Genomic DNA, 20,587 nt, shown 5'->3' on the forward strand with positions numbered 1-20,587 from the left:
ATGCAGATCCAAGATTTTTTTTCAATTCTGTCTATTTGGCTTAACTGCGAAGGACAACATGAATAATTATGTATATTCAATGAAAAGTCATTTTATTCCTATATTGACTTATATTCTGCTTTTTCCAAGCATTTAAAAAATGGAAAATATAACTTCATTCTATAGAGTTCATACTTATGAATATTTCCAGAGTGATCAAGGAGGAATGACAAAATGTGTATATACACATATACACACACTCAGGAAAAGAAAACCAGCCTATTGCTATCGGTGAGGAATAAGGATGCTTACTCACTACAGATTATCCAAGACACTTGTCAAAGATAATAGAAGCTTTAGACTTTATTTTCACATAAATGGAGAAATTAAATTCATTACAGATAGCAAAAAAAACACAGTAAAAGCATATTTACTCTGTCTCGTGATTGTGTCTCATTTCCAATAATAATGGAGATATACAAGCAGTTTTTTTTTTTTTTCTGAAAGGAAAACGTGTCTCATAAAATAGAAAGTTAGGCACATCTTCATAAAATGTACAACATATAAAAGGTAGAGCTGTAATTTTTGGTATGTTTTTCTAAAACACAAGATCAGTAGCTCTGAACAATACTTCTCCAACTTTAATGTGTATTTGCATCATTGGGGATTTTGTAAAGATGCAGACTATGGATCCCTAGTTCTGCATTTCTAATGAGCTCCCCAGTGATACTGATACTAATGGCAAGCAGGCCACAGCCTGAGCACGAGGGTGCAGGACAATCCATCTCAACACAACTCTAATCTGCGAAATTCACCTGATGGACTAAAATGCAACTCTTCAAGTCCTTGCTTTTCAGAAGCATATGAAAACCCAGCGTAGAATTAACTTGGAATAGACTTGTATTTTCTCTTAAGAACTATGAGCTGTATAAAATAAAGACAGAAAAGGTACCTGTAAGGCCTTTGCTTTGAAATGTGATCGGTGATTCAAAGGAGATTTCAAAAATGGAAATGCAGTTTCAAGGATGGCTGAGAAAGGCTAGAAATTAGCACATCTGTTTATGCATAAGTGAGCAAATCTGAAGCACTTACATGCTGTCCAACTTAAAATTCATCTCATGGGGACCAACAATGTGATTTCAGCCATGGAATATAAGATTCTGATGACAGAACTGAGGTGAGTCTTGTCTTCTAGAGACCTTTGGTTAGACACATCACAGTTGGCCACTCTCCTCGGAAATAGACTACTCTAGAAAGTGTATGTGCAGTTTGAGAACCACATGTTGAAGTGCTGAGAAAACTCACTGTAAACAAACAGAGCCACTGCATAAGGAGCAAGGAATCCATGGCAGTGTTGGCAATGATTTCAGAGGGGAAGTGCATCTTCCCATCTTGGAAAAGGTGGTGACAAGTCCAGCAATGAAAGCAGCTTATGCTGGCACATCCTGGGATGAGGAGAACGTAGGACACAGCAGAATCACAAGTCGCATCCCTCCCCTCCCCTTGTGTCTCTAGGAATCACCATGACCAAGTGTGTATCAAGGGCAGGGCCAACTAACAGGTAGAAGTTCTTGAGCCAGGAAGCACAAGGTAATTCTAAGGACGTTCACAACACCAGGAGAAAGCCAAAGAACACAGGGGAAAATGCAGTCTCAAGAGATGGACTCAATGGAGTTGGTGGTGCTCTTAAGTCAATGTTCCCCGGGGGCCTTGCTTTTATCCATTGAACAGGAGTCTGAAAATGTTTCTGAAAAGGGTCTGATAATAAGTCAGTAGGCATTGCCTTGGTATTTACAAAAGTAAGCGCTGATTATGTTGCAGTAAGATTTAAACCCTTACTGCACAATGGGAGAAAAGACAACTACCCACGATGATAAATATTTGGGGGTTAAGGGAGAAGAGGGGGAGTTGATATAATGTTTGTGGACATTATGTAGCAATTCAAATATATCCTGACTAATTCATTGGATGAAATGTCTCTCCTTTCACCCATCTTCTGGATCTCAGTTCTTCAATATTCTCCCTTTTTCTACTGTGTCCTTTCATTAGCATAGACAAAGACCAATGACTACCATGTCTTGAGCATATGCTTCTGTACCTACCACTCTTATCCATATCCATTTCCCTGCATTCCACTTAAAAATATCTATATTCAGTGAATTTGAACCTCATCATTCTTGTATAAGAGTTTTGGCCCAAGCCAGATGCCAGTGGCTCACACCTGTAATACTAGCTACTCAGGAGGCTGAGATCTGAGGATCGCTGTTCTAAGCCAGACGGGACAGGAAAGTCCAGGAGACTCTCATCTCCAATAAACACCAGAAAACTGGAAGTGGCACTCTGGCTCACTCAAGTAGTAGAGTGCTCACCTTGAAGAGCTCAGGGACAGCACCCAAGCTCAAGACTTCAAGATCCATGACTGACAAAAAAAAAAAAGAGAGAGAGAAAGAGTCTTGGCCCAAATCAATGGACACTTCTTAGTTATTAGCTAGCTTGACCCCTCTTCTGTAGCAATGGAAAGAACAAGTTTGACTCACTCCTCACGTGGCTTACCAGGTGATTTCAATTTCCACTGCCTTTTGCCCTTCTGGCCTTCCAGCCATCTTCTCCTCTTCCACCTTCTACTGACCATTCTTCTGTCCTGAACCTCCTATCTCTGCATATAATAATGTATGTAACAGAGGACTGAGGGTTTGAACGCTTACCATTTTAATGAAAACATACTATTCAATTTTGAATGGATGGTAATTGAACCCATCTGTCTTCCCACCATCTTCACTGCCCCCTCTTTCCCGACAAGATTCACTGTCCCTCACAATACAACCTAGTGTTCACCTAGTTACTCAAACCAGAATGCTTACACTCTGTATTTCACTTCTCCTTCAACCCACATTTCCAGGTGGTAGCCATCTCCTGATCTTTTTGCTTTCTTGTTTCTTTGCTAAAGGAATCCAGTAAGCACTCTTTGGCTTTCCTAGGGCCTGAGCTCTCTCAGGGTTAATGTCACTGAGTACTCCTGAGAAGCAAGCCCTCCCTTCTCTACATTTTATAGGCCCTGCTGTCTGCTCTGCAGGCTCCAATTTTATGGCCTGTGGTGTGCCTGTCCTTGGCCTTCATCCAGCTCCATGGCTAATGTCCCAATTGAAAATCCTCAATGCTTTTAGACCCAATTGAAACTCCTCAACTATACTTCCTCCTGAGTGTCTAACCCATCCTCCAACAACCCATCCACATCTCTATAGAGTGGAGACAAAGTGCACCATAACGGCTATAGTTTTTAACTGCCTGAAACAACTTTGCAATTGTCCCTATCATTTTAGATAGGTCAGGAAAAAACAAACCCTAGTCTCCTCCCACAGGGACTTAAGACCTGAGCCTGGCCAATTGGTCCTGAACCCCTTGGGTGTGCCCTCCAGACAAAAGCCTGCCTTGTTCAGCAGTCTCTGAAGATAGCCTCCCCTCCCCCCATGGCTTGAAAACTACACAAGAACCCCACACTATGACATAAACGTGAGTCATTAAGTCAGTAATAACCACCGGACATAATGGTTTCCAGCTGGTTTTCCAAACACAAAATAAACAACGGAAACTGGAAATGCTTAATCACTTTCCTACAAGGTCATGTCCTATAATAATAAGCTTTAGATTTCAAGTAGGAGGGGAAAGCCTTTAAATGTATTTAATGTTTTAATATTTACAATATGACTGAATTCTAACATAAGCGTAGCTGGTGAATGTGTGGTAGAGGAGAGAGAAAACTTCTCTGGTCAAGTGAATTCTAAGTCCAAATCAAATTGGTCCCAGCTGTTAAGGGGTAATTGAACAGGAAAAGTTACTTTGCCCCAGTTTTTCTATCTTTAAAATTGAAGATCATCATGGATCCATAATTCAAGTGATTTATATTAAGAAGATGTTGAGTCCAAAGTCCATTATATATATGACTATCTATCTGTCTATCTATCAAATAAAGCAAAATGTTAGGAGAGTACAGGTTTTAAAAAATTCCTCAATTATCATGAAAATGAAATTCTAAAATCACCTGAGGGTAGAGAAGAATAGGAAAGGAAAAAATCCTCAGGGTATGAATTCATTCTTTTAATAAGATAAGTGAAATACAATGAGTAAGAATCAATAAATTTTAGGGCAATCATTTTTTTTTAGAACAGCATGGCGTAATCTGTCTTTGAAAAAAAATAATGGTGATTAGAAATCATTTTCCTGGAATGGCAGGGAGTTTTCTCAGCAGTGCTGACTTTGTTATGAATGGAGAAACATTTTGCCCAACCATTGTCTGTGTCATGCACTGACACAACACCAGAGATCCTAGCATGCTACGACACAGACCATAGGAAGAGGGCTTCGGCCCAAGCCAATGGCCTTTCTGAACAACATCCATGAGACTTAAAGAAACTTTGAAACTCTTTGCTTAGTTCATTCCCATGCTGTTATGAACTGCTTCCCTTTTACTACTGAATAAAGGTATCCCAACTATCTCTTTAAGGTGATGGATCATGGAAATCAATAAAACATGCAGCTTTCAGTTGAGTAATAGAGATCAAATAAAGAGTATATAATAAAAGGTAGCAGAATTTTGTGATAAAAGCACCCCTGATATTTAAGTGAACTTAAAGAGGAAGGGTGCCACGTTAGGTTAGAGCTGAGTAATTAGGATATCTTCTCACAGAATAGAGTACTTGACACTGACTTTGAAGACTGGGTGGTTTCCATAGAGCAGAGTGGAAGGGAGACATTTCAATCACATGAGGATAAACTGTGGTTCACACAGCTCTGGGTATGTTCATTTCACAGTCCCCTTGGATTTTAATCTTATTGTGAGAAGTAATTAAGGTGAATATGAGGTCCTAAATGTGGACCCTCATACTAGAATTAGTTTCCTCATAAGAAAAGGCATGAGAGGGAAGGAGAGAGAGAGAGAGAGAATGTCATGTGAACACAGATAAAAGGAACTTTCCAAGGAAATGGATAGACCAGTACCTTGAGCTTGTACTTCCCAGCTTCCAAATCATGAGATAAACTGTTATTGTTCAAGTCATCCAGTCTTTCTTAAGGAAGCCAGAGATAACTAATACAATTATTATTCTCTTAACAATACTTTAATAATGGGTTTTTAAGTACCCATATGGTGACACAGGACTACAATCCCAGCACTCGGAGGCAGGGACAAGAAGAATGAGTTTTATGTTCAGCCTGGGCTCCATAGTGAGTTCCAAGCTAATCTCCGTTACACAGTGAGCACCTGTCTCAAAGCACAAAGAACTGGGAATGTGAGCTCCGTCACAGAACAAGGTCCTGGGTTCTCTGCACCACAAAATCTAAATAAATGAATAAATGGTAGTAACAGGTTTTAAGATAGATGTTAACAAGAAAAGTCAAGGAGAGGAATCTGGTAACGTTTTACCAGATTCGGAGTAGCTGACATTTAGTATGTTCTAGTTCCTTTAAGAGAAAGACTACAAAGTAATACGTAGTGTTCAAGCTTCAAATACCTGTCTACATATGTCCAAGTTGAATACATCCCTGGGGTTAAAAATCAGTATCTAATGACAGATTACTTCTATTAGAGTTTAAATGGTTATCTTCATCAATGTTTTCTCCATGAATCAAAGTAATAGAATCTCCTGCTTGGTGAAAACTAAGCAAGTTTCTTAAAAAAAAAAAAAAAAACTTTCATCTTTTACCACATACATTTGCTACATAATAGATTATCATTTAATGTATGGTGTACTTTTGAGGGAGAAAGAGAGACTAGAGTAGAGAATAGATAGAAGATAGATAATAAACAAATGATAGAGATTAGATGATAGATAGATAGATAGATAGATAGATAGATAGATAGATAGATAGATAGATAGATAGATAGAGATGCCTGGACCAACAGAGAGAGAGAGAGAGAGAGAGAGAGAGAGAGAGAGAGAGAGAGGAGGGTACCACCAGCCAAGTGTGCAGTGGTATAGGATGCCCGTCAGGTTCTATCCACACTCAACATCATGACACTATAAGTAAACCAGCTCCACTTCACTTAATTAAGCCTCTCCTGATTTCCACCTGCAACCCTTAGACATAATTGATCTTTTACCCCAAGTATAGCCCAACTATGCTTCAATACTTTATTCCAGGCTCATCCCTCTGTCCTGCATGTTCTCCACATCCTTTGCACCCACACCAAGTATTCTCACTGCCAATCCCAACTCTTCTACAATGAATTACATTTCCAGGTGCCTTGAATTACATTTGTGAATGAATGCTCTCCAGGAGTAGACAATTAGTCATATGAATTCCTAGAATTTGTATCTCTGTACTAGCAATGACTCTCAAAATATCTGAATTGAATCTTCCTGAATATTATCAATAACTATAAATGTATTTTTTTCATCAAATTGGGTGCATGAGTTTAAGTGATCACTTTCTTTTGTCATAGTAAGTGTCACAGTGGCTTGATCTGAAGTAAAGGCTAGCAGGTCATCCCTTTCTCCCTGCAGTGGTGGTTTAAGAGCCCTTACCCAATAAGCTGCTTAGAGAGTTTGTTTGTCTTGACCATGACTACCCAAGTATATAACCATCTAGCAGTTCACCTCCAGAAGGGACAAAGCTGTCTTTGCTGCCAACCACAAATTACCCAACCACCCATTCTCCCTGCCTGACCTGACAGCTAATTATGGCAAAATTAATAATGAGTCCCATTCATTTGTCATATGTAGAGTATGTGTTTCACTCCATTCTAACTGCTTTTATGTGGTAACTAATTCAATACTTTAACACCTTTTAGAAAAGTACTGTTGTTGTCCCTATATCATAATGGGGAAACTGAGTCAAAAAAGCACTAAATACCTTTCCCAATCTTGCAGTAAAGATTTGGCAGGCCATGATTGAGACTGGTTATTCAAAGCTCACACAATTATCTACAGTTCACACTCATCTGTAAAGGGCAAACTGTTACTCCATATAGACTGCCATGATATCTCAGAGAGTAAATGAAGGATCGACTCCAGAGAAAGGATGAGGGGGTGTAGCAGAGGGAAGAGCAGTCTGGGCACAGGGAAGGCTTGAGCTTCAGTTCTTCTTTTAGGTGTGCAACCTCAGGCAAATTACTTAATCTCCCTAAGCCTCAATTTCTTCATCTGTTAATGGGGGATAATTATAAGCTTGAATTACCTCTGATGAGTGGCAGAAGAGAACCTGACCCCATAATCTTTCTGTAATGCTATGTGCCCCACCCGCTAGAAGATTACCATCTTTCAAACTGTGGGAACCACCAATGCCAGGCTGCTGCTAGGGGTTTTGAGTCAACTGTACGCTAAGACAGAATCTCCTGTTCTCACTAACCACAAAAACAACTGGACTTCTGAATTAATCAGAAAGTCATCCCACAGAACACAAGAGACAGCGAAGGAAAGCCTTCCTCTTATTAGTCATTAGCCAAGTAACCAACAATACATCCAGAGGGCCTACCTTCCATGTAAGCCGAAGATAAAGCAGTGACACTGGGGATGAGAATTACTAATCCCCATACATGGTGTCCTCTCCCAGAACAACACATTCCCTTCCACACACAGAAACCTGCTTCTTACAATACAGTGTACCTCCTCCCCCAAACCTCCACCAATGTCTCCACACAGGATCCTTCACTCCTCACACCCACAGTTGCAGATCCCTGAGAACCTCATTCCATCAACCCCAAGTGCCAGGAAACCGGGCAAAGGCTCAATGCACGTGAGGATGAGTCACAGAGAAGAAAATCCCCTGGCTGTCTAGCACCTGTCCCAGAATCCTCCTGAGTACCAACCGGGAAGCACCGAGGAAAGATGTTTGTTTTTTTTAAGTTAAAGTAAAAAATTAAAATTAAAAACTAGCTGGGCACCAGTGGCTCATGCTTGTCATCCTAGCTACTCAGGAGGCTTAGATCTGAGGATCACGGTTCAAAGCCAGCCCGAGCAGGAAACTCTGTGAGACTCTTATCTCCAATAAACCACTAGAAAACCAGAAGTGGTGCTATGGCTCAAGCGGTAGAGTGCTCGCCTTGAGCTGAGGAGCACAGGAACAGCACCCAAGCCCAGAGTTCAAGCCCCAAGACTGGCAAAAGAAAAGAAAAGAAAAGGAAAGGAAAGAAAAACTGCCTAGAATCTAAAGAATGCAATGATCTGATAGTGTTTGTGAGAGAGTCCAGTATCATGGCTCATACTTGTTTCAAGATTTTTCAAACATCCTTACAATATAGCAGTAGAACTGGTATAGGAAGGTTTGAAAGTAACACAAGCAACATGGTCCTGGATTGTATGGTCATGATCATATTTATCCATGATCCATTTTCACAATCATCTATGGCAGGGTTCCTATACAAATAATGGGGTAGACACATAGAACAATCTGTTAGCAAAGGGCAATTTAATCATCTCCTCCTACAAAATTCTAAAAAGTCAAGTATGTTTCTACTTCTACTTCTAGGATATGAATATGTCACTCACACATAAAGCCATGTAGCTCTGTCCTAGCTTTCTCCCTCTTCAGAACTGTTTCTTCAACCTATGGAGGACTTTCATGTAGGTAGTAACAAATTCACTTTTGTCAAAGATTGCTCTTCAGCTAAATACTTCAGTATCTTGATGCACAAACTCATATTCCAAACTCCCATTCTCCCTCCTAGCTTTTCACTACTCTGGGATTGGAGATATTAGATGTTTATAGATTGCCCAGCCAGCAATAACTCTTTTTCCAGTATTACTTAAAGTTGGACTTCATTCTCTCCAGCTCCAGCTCATCATTGAAATTCAGGAACCGAGACAATTTTAACCTACCTGGTTTTGTGTATGCCACTATTGGGCTCGATGTCAGGGCCTCATGTTCTTGCGTGGCTTTTGCACTCAGGGGGTTGCACTCTACCATTTGAGCAAGACTGCTTCTTCCAATTCTTTGCAGGTTAATTGGAAATAAGAATCTCACAGACTTCTCTGCCTGGGCTTACTTTCAAAGCATGGTCATCAGATCTCAGCCTCCTGAGTAGCCCAATGAACTCAACTTTATGTTCTCTACATTCTTCTTGATCTAAAAACCAACGTTAGGATGCCAGTTGTGCTATTTGGGTGCACCCAGTTGTTAACAACCCAGTTGTTAAGTATTAACAATCCAGTTGTTAACTATTAACTATTTCTATACGATGTTATAATCCTACACAATCTTCTCCGCGGGCAAGCCTCTTATTGTTCTATTATTTCCCCTTAGCTGATAGGAATCCTTTAGCTCCTGCAGTGAAAGGGCTGTGCCGGCAATGTTGCCATGAAGATATGCACAGTAAATGTCTGAATGCGTGTTTGTTTAGTTTCCATCCCCCTGTAACAATGGATGATGCTGGTAGTGCTTCCAGGAACTCCACTATCATCCGCTGTGAGCACAGAGGATCTGGTAGGTCCCCTGCATGGAATAGCAGAACTGCCACACCTTCCACCCCACAACACACATCCAGCTACTCAACCACTCCCAAGAAAGAACTTGGCCATCCCAGAGTCAGAAGCCCAGGAAAATCTGCCTACAGGATTGGGCACGTCCACAACGAAAGAAGAAAAAGATAAAGAAAAATGTTGCCAGATCTGTAAATACCCGAAAACAGATGGGAAGAAGGAAGTGGGAGATTCTCTGTCTCTACACCTGTTTTGTTTCTGCTCATCACGATCATAACCTACAATACCATGGATTCTCACAGCTGGGAAGTGCTCCCAGGCACCTCCGTCATGTTGGAAAGATAGTGAGAGCTCAGAAGATTGATGTTCCATTTTCCAAGTCTTAGGATTAGGCCTGTGCTTATAGTCTCTTAAGATTATCTCCTACTGTAGCTTAAAGATAAAATGCTGTAAAATCTCTGCTTTCTTTGGGTAATTATTTTCCCTTCAACTATTCTTCCCTCTACAAACTAAAGGCAAAACGTATTGAAAGCCATCAGCTACAAGTAAATATATCCTGAGACAATCTTAACTTTAAAATAGCCAATGACTGAACACCCTAATTTTCCTTTCTGCTTTGGATGAGGGATTCCTACATTGGGCTCCGTTCCAAACAGCACAGCTTCTGTCTGCTTGCCCAGGATGAGAAGAGAAGGCCCACAGGCTGCAAAGGCCTTGTTTACTTGGCAGTTATAGATGGCCAGGGATGGCTGAATGTCCTTAAGCATCTACAGCACTAACATTCCGCAAAGGCATGAAGGATGGGTACAATCTGGGAGAGGAAAGCAAGGCAAAGTGGGTGTGTTAGTGTGGGCCAGTGTCACTTTTATACAATACTAGACATGACACCCCTCACAGTGTGGATACCCCTTGGCATAGACAAGCCCACAGCCGGGACACCGTCTGCACCCCTCTGTTTTGCACACTCAGGATAGATCCTTAGATCCTGAGCTATTTTCTTCCCATTGCCTTTTGGTATAGATATACTATACCATCCTTAGAGCCACATTTGAGACTGAAACCTTCTCTCAAAGCTGTAAATTTAAGAATAGAATGAAGACATTACTGGTTTTACAAGTTTGCTGGATAAAGAGACAGCATTTTTATTTAGCTACAAGCTACCTTGCTGGATAAATTTAGAGATTTATAAAAATAAAAGACAAATACATTTGTAAAACTACTCCTTTCTCAATTGCACTTAAAAGAACCACAGCTCTTTCATGCTCTTAATATAGCATTTGAAATACTTACAAGGTGTCTATTCATGAAATTTGCTTCCTAAGATAATATAGGAAAGCCAAAACTGAGAAGGAAGGACAAGAGCAGGCAACTGACTCAGCCTATGAGTGGACATTCAATGGGATAAATGATCTCTGCTCATGGCCAGTGTTGAAATCTTCCAGCCTAGTCTGACTCAGCAGGCCTCTTCCACACATCAACCATGAGAACTTAGCTCATCATGCCTTGCAACAGAAGGCAAAAACTACAGCCCATTGATTCAGAAAATTTTTCAACTAACAAAACCAAGAGTGAATTAATAGCCTAGGAAGATGCAGCCCTCTTCCCTGTGAATCCTAAAGGGATTCCATACAGCATGCTAAATTATGCAAGATGTAGAAAAAGATCATCCTGTAAGATCTTGGAGATCTAAATTTCCCCAAGGTCTTACCTCCCTGGACAAAGTCGATAGGCCACATTCATCAAATCACATTCCTGATGGTTTCCTAGATTGCTTTGTTTCTCTATCATCCATCTTCCCAGTTTGAGATTCATCATCCTTTCAGATTTTCTGATGATGGTTATCCTATGGCAATGTGGACTTAGGTAATTTCAATCTCTGTTAGAATCATTCCAAATTGTTTACCTACATGTATGGGGGAGGGATGGTGCCAGGACTGGGGCTTAAACTCAGCACCTCATTATCTTTTTCAGCCATTTGGTTCAAAGGTGAAGCTCTACCACTTGAGCTACACTTCCACTTCCAGTTTGTTTGTTTGTTTGTTTTTCCTGGTTAATTGGTGATAAGAGTCTCATAGACTTTCCTGTCTGGGCTGGCATAAACCTTGATCCTCAGACCTCAGCCTCCTGAGTAGGTAAGATTACAGGCATGAGCACCCATACCCAGCTTCAACTTGTTTATCTACTTTAACTTTGTATGGCCATCAAGATCCTTCCCTTTGCTAAAACCAAGGAGGCTCTCGCTGCCTTCCCAAACCCCTAGAACCATATCTCTATTTGGGAGGAAGAGAAACAGTATTAAAGGAGCCCCCACAGCAGCAGAGCCCAAGCTAGTAGACCATAAAGTCGCCATGGAATTAAAAGGGTACCATCCCATTTTCATCATCTAATATCCAAGGTAACAGTGCCCTGGAGAATGAGAGAACTTGCCCAAGGGCCATGGAACAATCTCTTCTACTTCTTCATCTAGTCAGCTACTTTGCCCTAGTTGTTATCAACATCTTCCCCTCAAAATGTATCATGTCTAGTTTCCCTCAGCCTGTTACAGGAGAAGTGATTTCACTGGAGTCTCACAACAGTGAGAACAGTACAAATGGCAATAAAAGACTCAGTATTGCTCCATCTCCTTTTAACCAAGCTTGATTGATGTAACAAGAGGTCAAGGCCCTTAATGCAACATGACCACAAAATGACAGTGAGGAAAAGGTATTTGAAACTCAATGCCTAATGCTTCCCCCTCAGACAAGAAGCAATTCTGAAAAGCTGAGAAGACCGTTTGCTGCTTCACCAGACAGAATGTGAAAATTATAGGTCATGAGTCACTGTTAATTTATAGCACAGACTGCGTGAAAGATTACACCATCCATATATTTTCATTACAGGAGCATTAAGTATTGGTGAGAATTCAAGAATTTCATAAGGCATGTGGAACAGAAAGTATTAAACCCCATGAATGATCATGGGATTTTCTCCAACTAAATATTTTTAAAGGAAATATAATTAAAGAACAGATCATAACTCCTCCAAAATGAGGATCTGAAGGAACTGTCCAAATTCAAATATTGCAAGACAAAGCTGGAAATGCATTAATAAAAGCATAAACCCTAACTACCATATGCTTATCCTTTAAGTTTTCCATGGGGAAAGAAACTGACTGAGAACTGTAAAATATGGTCATGTATGCAATAAAAATAGTTTTAATATTTTTTAATTCAAAAGTAGAAATCACATATAATTTCAACTTTTTGTTTTATTTTTGGTGTTGGTCCTGGGGCTTGAACTCCAGGCCTGGGTGCTGTCCCTGACCTCTTTTTGCTCAAGGCTAGTGCTTTATCACATGAGCCACAGCCCCACTTCTGGCTTTTTTGGATGCTTAATTGGAGATAAGAATCTCATGAACTTGTCTTCCCAAGCTGGCTTCGAACCACAGTCCTCAGATCTCAGCCTCCTGAGTAACTAGGATAATAGGCAGGAGCCACTGGTACCCGACTCTCTGCATTTTTTTAAGTATGCAAAGTAAGAGGTGACTCTCTCTCGTTTATTCCTTCCTATCAACTCTTCTCTGAAATCACTCCAGTATATCGTTTAGGAGGTAGCCAAAAAAACCCAAACGAGAGCATGAGGCACTGAGTTCAAGTCCTGGATGTAAGCACACCCAAAAATATTTTTGATTGTTTGCTATGTGGTTTTAAGAAAAATATCTCCTTAAAAGTTATCTCCATTTCCTCGGTAGTAATCAGGGCACAACCGTAAATGCAGGATCTAGTCCCATTTCCACTGGAATATGCAACAGGAGAAACATAGGCTCTGCTGTTTCTGGGAGCAAAACCCTATTTCCTGGCTTTTATGTGCTCTTGCTTAATCAGTACCATTCTGAGATGAAGTTAGGGTTCTATCATAAATACCACAATATCAAAAGTATATGGTTACTCTTCATCTGTCAAACCAGTTAAAACCTATATTTTTTTTCTATCTAAACTCTTAATATGGTATAATATCCACAGTTCTTTTGGGAGACTGAATAGGATGCATTTCATCATGTTTTCTATGTTACCCAGTCCTATCTTTATTTTTTTCGCTTTATGTACTGGTCCTAGGCTTGAACTCGGGGCCCTGGGCACTGTCCCTGAGCTTTCTCTGCTCAAGACTAGTGCTCTACCATTTGAGTCACAGCTCTAGTTCAGGCTTTTGGGTACTTCAGTGCACATAAGAATCTCACAGCATTTTCTGCCCTGATGGCTTCAAACATGATAATTAGATCTCAGCCTTCAGAGTAGATAGCATTATAGGTGTGAGCCACCAGGACTAGCTCTCTGTCCTATCTTTTAGCATTACTTCCCCTCACCTTACCCTTCTCTATCTTTCTGCCTATTAACAACTACCAGCAAAGCCTCCCTTCCTAATCCCTGCCTTGGAAGTCTTTCTTTCTCCTACATCTACCATCTCCCTACCCTCACGGTCATAGTTTTGTGTACAGTGCTGTACCTCCTACTCCATCCATGTTCATGTGGCCCCAGGTCACATGGACTCTCTTCCTCTTTTAAATATTCAACAGTAGATCTTTCCTACTTTCCCTGGGCCCTTTTTCTATGCTTACAATCCCCTCCACCCCTCTGAGAGCTCCTGGGCCATTTTCAGCTAACCTCTACAATTTCAGCACTATCTCCTGCAGTCTCTTATGGGTAGCAGAATCCCAATAAGTATTTATTGAACTGAAAAATGTTATCTGATATTCTGCTTTAAAAAAAAAAGCAATGTTACTCTGAATACAAATTGTATAACTTCTAACAAGCAGAAGTTACTGCAGCCAAATTAGATCCTGACCATTTCACTTTAGTTTATTAGTGTCTTAAATATTAATAAGAAATGTCATTAAATATATATGTGCATACATACGTAATATCTTCCAAGGTACTCACATCTCTGCCCTATATTGTTCTCATGCCATCTCTGAGGGGTCAGAAACAGCATTTATGTATATAGAAGAAAACACAGACCAACCAACTAATAAGCATGTGTGATCCACTTTAAGACCAGAATCGCTTCCACACTCTTGAAGATAAGAAAAGTTGAAAATAGAAACCTTTTCTTTCAAACAGCTTGTCATTTACTTGCAGGGGAAAAAAAAGAAGATAACACATGAGACAAGTAGAGCATATGTACTTAAAGTATTTCTATGCTTTCTAACTTAAAATAGACTGAGACAGAGTCACAGATTCACTTGGCTCCCAGCAGTAGTCACAGTGGCCTCTTTGGCTCAGGTCATGAAAAAACATGGCTGCCTTGAGACTGTGCCGAGTAGCTGGGGACATTCCACAGGTGCCAGACGAACTCAAGGAAGAAGGAGGCCTGAGTCATCCCAGAAGACCATACAAGAAAGTAGGATTCAAAATTGGCATTTGAAGGAGACACAGAGTTTGACATGCAACCAGGAAAACCAAAACCTAGAAAGGGGAACACAGAAGCAAGGTTTGGGGAAAACCTTAGCATGCCTGGCACGGGACAAGAGAAGAGTGAATCAAGGGACCTTCTTATAGGCACAAGACAGATGACAAAGATGATGGGTAAGGAAGGCAAGGACCAGTCTGAATCCCAGCCAACAAGCAACCCCAGAAGCCATACCCAACCCCTGAGATCTCAAGAACTATAGACAATGTTCTTTACCTAATAGCACAAGACTTTGATTCTGCCCTTTTCAATATTCATTTAATTGTTTCCTACAGGCAACCTAGTTAGGTCTATATGAGGAATTCTTATGCAATCTTATCTCTTAAATCCTTTTATTTTCTAATCGCAAAGGTAATCCATATTTATTATAGGCTATAAAGGAAATTCAAAAGAGTAATAAAAATAAAAAAATAAAAACAAAAAACCTGAGGGCTCAAAGTGGTTAGAAGCTGATGGCTGTACAGAAAGACAAAGGACAGAACTGGTAGGGGGGTTGGGAGCACAGGAGTAGGAGTGGAAGAAAGCTGCAGAATTTTATTACAGTAGTCAAAGGTGGATCACACTGAGAATGTAGCAAATTGAGATCATATTGTTTTATAGGGGTTTGCACTTATTATGAGCTGAGTATACCCCCAAATCATTAAATACTCTTTTGCAATGTGATTGTTTAATGACAACAGAGAATTCCAACTCATGAGTCCATGACATTAAACTATTCCTCTCTACAAGGCAATTCAAGTTTTCTCTTTTTATCAAAACTATTCTAAATAACGCTCTGTCTTCTTAAGGGAACTGTAAGAGGTGGAATGACATGGAATTGAGAACACAGTGTGGAGACTCGTGATAGGTTTTAACAGCACAGGGCAGCCAGATCTTAAAGCAATGTGCCCAGATTGTTTCTCTCCTTCTATCTGTCAAGGTTCCTCCCACACACATGTAATAATCTTTCTCTCAGGTTCACAGAACTTCTCTCTGGCTTTGCCATCTCTCCACCACCAGCTTTTCTGCATTAGAAATAGTCTCTGTAGCAGAAAAAGTCTTCCCTAGACACCTACTTCACACAGCGACTCTTACAGAGAGGAACGTGCACTAAATACCCACTGGGTTAATAAATGAACAAAAATGAATGAGCATTCATGAACCATTCTGCCTTTCACACAGCCTAGGAAATGCATGGAAAATTTTCCCTCCCACTAAGAATTCCTTCTACCCAGAGGAATGAGTCATATCTCAGACATATTTAGCACCTTCTTAACTAGGTGGCAAAGTATCACTCTCGCAATGCCTTGGGGATGCTGGAAAATACTATACAATCTGGATGGCTACATAATACTATTAACTATCTAAGTAAATGCTAATGAGGTATACAGACAATACAGAAAATACCTTCACTATATCCTCTCTTTCTAGCCACTAAAGATGACAATGTCTTATTCTTGAAACATAAATGGGAAGTATATTTTAGTAGTTCATAAACCACTACTTATCTTAAATTGCAATCAGAGTATTATTAAACCACTGCTTTTAGCCAAAATCTGGTTTTATGCTGTCAAAAACAGAAGCAAAAATCTAAACAATGGCTTGAATAGCATTTAGCAAATAAGAAAATACTGCACTCTAAAACCATGTGAGAAAAACACATAACAAGATGCATCAGCGACTTCTTGCCAGAGCTGGCTTGTTACAAGGTGATGGCACTGATGAAAACTTATTTTATTGTTGAGACAATGGGAGAATACATTGTAAACACCATACTCCACATTTCTAACATCCTCAAAATGATGCCAACTTTCCTAACACCAGCTTTTAGAAGTAGGAAGTCAAATCAAAATGCCATCTCCAGAGTTTTCATTTATAATGTAGCCTTAGGAGGAACAAGAAGCAAACAGCCTCTTGGCTTCAGCAGGTGTGAGAACACCACAGGATGACAATGGCTCCTACTATGGAGGACGATCCAAGGGATCATCCCTCCCCTGACTCAAAATGGACTTGGATGCCAGGATCCAAGGCGGCTTCTTGATAATATCCATGGATATCAAAGTATATGTTACAGCAGTGAGTTCAACAGTGAGCTTTCTACCATGAAAAACGTTCTGTATGTGGATGGAGCTGACCCAGCAAAGAGGAAAGGAGACTATGCAGAGAAAAAGGATCAAGGTAAAGGAGAGGAGGCCAGATCTAGTGCACAAAACCAAGGTCAGGCCTTGGACAGGCCTTAGGATGCTTAGCAGGAAGGAAACCAGTGTCTAGCAGGACCAATGTGGGCAGGTTGTAGCTGTGCTGTTGAGCAGATACACTCTCATTCTTCACCAGTAAAATAAGATCAGCAGCCAATATATGAGGAGAATGGAGAGATGCTGGGGGTTCAGGGAGGAAGGAAAAGTTCTACATGAGGACTGAGTATCTGGGCAGGGACATGGTGGAGCAGAAATTCCTAAACCATTTTCTCAGGGATGAGTCCCAAATCGTAGGCAATTGTTTCCATGTGAGTATTCTGTGGCTGAGGGATGTATGTGGCGGGGGGGGGGGGGGGGGGGTTGTCTCAGCAAATCCATTCTGTGTCCTGAAAATTTCACATGAAGTACCTCATAAACAGGGAGAGGCAAGTCCAGACCCCAAAGTCTTCACACAACAGTGACAGAACACAAAAGGACAGCTTTCTCTTTCTTTTAGAAATTGTTTTCATTTTGTCCTCATAGCTGAGCAGTTACCAGTAAGGCTGGAAGTCAGCGCAATTCACAAAAAGTTAAATAAGCTTTAGAAAGATCCCTTAGGTTCCTAGTTCATAAAGGAAAGATTTGCAAGTAGAGCTGTGGCTCAAGTGGTAGAGTTTGAACTTCTGAAAAGTAGTGAAGATCTAAGACATGGTATGAATGTCAAGGGGGAACTCCAACTAACGGATCCAGACAAGAGTTTAATCTACTTTCTGTGATGTAACAATTCCAAAATCTCATGTATTGGGTGCTTGAACTCAGGGCCTTACCCTTTTGCTTGTCTTTTTCCACTTATGGCTGGCAGTGTACCACTGGAGCTGCTGGTAAACTGTAAGTAAGAGTCTTTCAGTCAGGCAGTGGTGGCTCAAGCCTATAATCCTAGCTACTCAGGAAGCTGAGATCTGAGAATCATAGTTGCCAGTCCAGGCAGGAAAGCCCGTGAGACTCGTATCTCCAATAAACAACTAGAAAACTGGAAGTAGCACTGTGGCTCAAGTGGTAAAGTGCTAACCTTGAGCTGAAGAGCTGAGGGATAGCAGCCAGACCCAGAGTTCAAAACCCATGAGTGATTAAAAAAGAGCCTTTCAGATTTGTCTGCCTTAGCTGGCTTTGAACCTCAATCCTCAGATCTCAGCCTCCTGAGTAGCTAGGATTACTAGTGTGAGCCACTGGCAGTTGTTGGAAATCTTTTTAAAATATTTTAAAAGGAAAAAGAAATGCTATCCTTTAGATCCATGAAGGAAAGTACTTTAAAATATGAAATAGAATTCTCTGGAGTAATTGGCGATCTCTCCAAAATGAAGAGCAATGTAGCAGTAAGGAGCAGGAAAGCTGTGGAGGGAGAAATCCTGGTTACAAAGACAACTAGGAACAACAATAGAGACTACAGCAATGAGTAATCCTAATGCTAGCCAGGCCAGTGCTGGCACAGTTACATGTCTATTGTCTTGTAATCCTGACACAAGGATTAACTAGGCCATATTATTATCTCTGCTCTATGGGAGAATAAAAAGCCACACAGATGTTATGCAATTGATACTCTAGAAGACAAAGTTCAAAAAGCTCTGAAATACAGTCATTATTCTATACAGAAACTCTAGCTGGTAAGGAAATTCAAACCTGCTTTAAAGCCACTAAAAAAAAATCCAATAATCTAATTTCATATGCAGATCATTTTAAGGTACTGACAAAGAGACACTAGGCCTTTTGATCAAATGACTCCTTGGGCTTCTTTAAGAAGCTCTGCCTCTGGCTACTCTTCAAATATCCTTCCTCCTTGAACACATCGGAGGACCTGGCAGCAGCCTGGCGTGGTTTGAGGACTTTGTGCACTCTGCACACCTCCTTATGCTATATTCAGCCAAACAGGAGCTGGTGCTGATTCTGGATAATCCAAATGCACTCACTGATGGGCTGGCTGCAGAGAAGACTTACACAATCTCCTCACATCCTCCAATCTTCAGCCTCCTCTCCTAAGGAAGATAAGACTAAAAATGAGAAAAGTGGGCTAAAATGGGAAGTTTTCTGAGCCGCAAGAGGCCCCACACACAAGCTTCGAGTAGACTTCATCCATCTTCTCAGCCTGATATACACACAGCACATTTCCAAATGCAAAATTCTAAAAATAACAGCTACCATGACTAACCTGTTTTGTTCTGAAAGTTCACTTACAAAATCAGTTATCTGAAACTAGGAATGGGGCTTTTCACCCTCTTCCTATTAGGCCCTAGATGCTAGGGCCCTAGGGAGAAAAGGAGCCAGGAAAATAATTCCAGAGAGGTACAGTATCAATGTAGGAACCACCCTGGGAAATTTACATATATATGCATGTACACATGTATATGCCTGTGTGTATATATGTGTGTATGTATATATGTATACACATATATGTATACACACACATATATGCCACAAGTCATCATGGTTGCCAGAATAGGCTTCATAGTAGATCATACCTCTCTTCCTTCTGAGACAGCATCCTAAACACCCCAGGACAAATTCCTCAGCAAAACATTTAAACATCAGTATCTCAGTATGGTGACTGAAACTCATAATCCTACTCCACAAAGTAGAAAAACTTAGGCTATAAATGTACTATTCGTGTCTCATCCTTTGTTCCATTTGCAAGTTTTGGTTTAGAAAAAGAGTGTCACTATTCCAACTGGAAATCATCATGCATGTACACATCATGACAATAATCTAAATGTAAAGAGCCCTAGAAACATGGTGCATATTACTGGATTACTGAAATTCATTTCATAGAGCAGATAATTTGCACAAATTAGACACTAGGCTATATTACTCTGTCTGTATTGTATACTTCAAACCATTACCACACTAATATGAATAATTTCTGAAATATTGTCTACCATTTCTCATTTGTCAGAGGGAAAAATGACTCCCAAAGACTAGTTGCGGAGATAAAATGCCACTAGCTTATTTACACTAGGCAATGTTTTTTACACCTTAGAAAGAAAGGAAAAGTCCACATAAGTATAGTATTAGTAATGTGTCCATTATAACTGGAGATCGTGAAGCAGAAAAAAAAGATTGCAATTTTTCAATTTCTGACACTTCAGGCCAATATCTTGTTTAAGTTATAAAATGGGAAAGGGACTAAGAGAGAAATTGTGTGACCGTGAGAGGAAAGCTCAGATTTCTGATAAAAGCCTAAACTGGTCTGTGAGACTCTGCAGAACCTGCTCTTTACTCTTTCTATTGTGCTTTGCAGTCCATGATCTTTTGAGCTTAGAATGTGCTGTACAAGGATGATCAATCTCACAATCACCTCCTAACATCTATGTTCCAGTTGACCAGCTGATACTCCTGAGAGAACACAGTCCTGACTGGATCAGTATTTGATCCCTCAAGGGCCACCAATGGAACTTCATGAAGCTCTCTACACCCTAGGTCTTTCCATGAACTGTCTTGTTTTAAAGGATAACTTGAGAGCTTGTTGGTCAAGTCTTTGATCTCAGGGTGTTGCTGAGAATCTTCATCAGTATGGAAGTCCTTGGGGTGATTGTGCCATCCATG

General features: G+C 40.5%; 1 protein-coding gene across 5 annotated transcripts in view; it reads right to left on the minus strand.

Annotated features, from left to right (window-relative positions):
- The window catches only part of Csgalnact1 (chondroitin sulfate N-acetylgalactosaminyltransferase 1), a 204,184-nt gene that overhangs the window by 134,927 nt on the left and 48,670 nt on the right, over nucleotides 1–20,587 (minus strand). Inside the window, exon 1 of one of the 5 annotated variants that reach the window (XM_070016569.1) lies at nucleotides 8,793–8,951. The exons of the other annotated variants lie outside the window; for them this stretch is intronic. The gene's annotated coding sequence lies outside the window, so the exon portion shown is untranslated. Of the gene's footprint in view, nucleotides 1–8,792; nucleotides 8,952–20,587 lie in introns of those variants that run through there. 5 annotated transcript variants of the gene reach the window in all.

This window comes from Dipodomys merriami, unplaced genomic scaffold (assembly GCF_024711535.1).
Source record: "Dipodomys merriami isolate MVZ:Mamm:240054 unplaced genomic scaffold, mDipMer1.0.p SCAF_12, whole genome shotgun sequence".
Lineage (NCBI taxonomy): Eukaryota > Metazoa > Chordata > Mammalia > Rodentia > Heteromyidae > Dipodomys > Dipodomys merriami.